General features: G+C 32.2%; 1 long non-coding RNA gene across 1 annotated transcript; it reads left to right on the top strand.

Moving 5' to 3' along the window:
• The first annotated feature begins 571 nt into the window (after positions 1-571).
• Positions 572-1,045, top strand: LOC111692584. Its single transcript, XR_002763274.1, has 3 exons — positions 572-715; positions 773-885; positions 952-1,045. It is a non-coding gene; the product is annotated as an uncharacterized LOC111692584 (long non-coding RNA).
• Positions 1,046-1,059: the final 14 nt, after the last annotated feature.

Genomic DNA, 1,059 nt, shown 5'->3' with positions numbered 1-1,059 from the left:
AAAATTACTTTTTTTTTCGTGAGATTTCATGGTGTTCTGTGCCGATTTCATAATTTGATGTTCTGTTCATTGAAGTATGCATGCAAAACCCCCCTTTCGATTACCACTTTGAAAGAAAAACTCAATTATCAAATGATTTCCATACTGTTAAAGTTCAAGGTAATTATTTACTTTAGTGGCACCACCTCCAATTTTCACAAAATTTTGTCTACCCCCCTATTTTCGATGGTGCTGAACACGAATCTGAAGTTTTTTTTGTGCGATCGAACCCAATTTTTGAGAAAAAAATTTTTCAAAATTCTAACCTGAATATTTCAGATAACACTACGTAGAACCCTGTATATTTTATGTAGCTTTCAGAACATCTGTAATAAACAATGAACATTGTTTAAGAAACACATTTTCCCAAATTTGAGCTAAAAAAATATGTATTTAATAAGTAAAATTATAGTAACTTTATGTGGGATGAACACAAGGATATTTATAATACATAGGATTGCTCGATCCCTATACCTTCAATGTTGGCAGTTTTCCCACTCTTCCGTGACGTCATCGCGGACCTGGATGTGTAAGAAGCTTGTGTATTCTTATGGAGCTTGTGCGTTCATTTAATAAATTTGTGTTATATCTTCTTTCTTAAACTTTTAGCAGTAGTGTGTGTAAATTGTAGAACTTTTTTGAATCTTTGTGCACTATTTGTAGTAATAATAATGTGGTAAGTTGTAAGAAACAAATATAATTCTTAGTGGTAACCTATAATCTTTCATAATAGATGAGATGCCGTGGCGCCGTTCTACTATGTATGGCTTTAATAACAGCCGTATTTCAACGAAAACGGATAATCCGGAAATAGTTTACCATAATTTTCCCAAGGAAAAACATTAGGTAATAATTACATTATTTGTTCAATGTTCAGGTTGTCGTAAACAATTGCTGTATATTAATTTGTAGGTTTGCCTCCACGAAAACTTCTTAAAACAACTGCTGTGCCATCATTATTTCTTCCAAACAAACCACAGGATGTAACAAGTTTACGGACACAAAGATATAATAAAAAAA

Source organism: Anoplophora glabripennis, unplaced genomic scaffold (assembly GCF_000390285.2).
Source record: "Anoplophora glabripennis isolate ALB-LARVAE unplaced genomic scaffold, Agla_2.0 scaffold2045, whole genome shotgun sequence".
NCBI lineage: Eukaryota > Metazoa > Arthropoda > Insecta > Coleoptera > Cerambycidae > Anoplophora > Anoplophora glabripennis.
The sequence above is the reverse complement of the archived record's forward strand: the minus strand, read 5'-3'. Positions and strand labels throughout refer to the sequence as shown.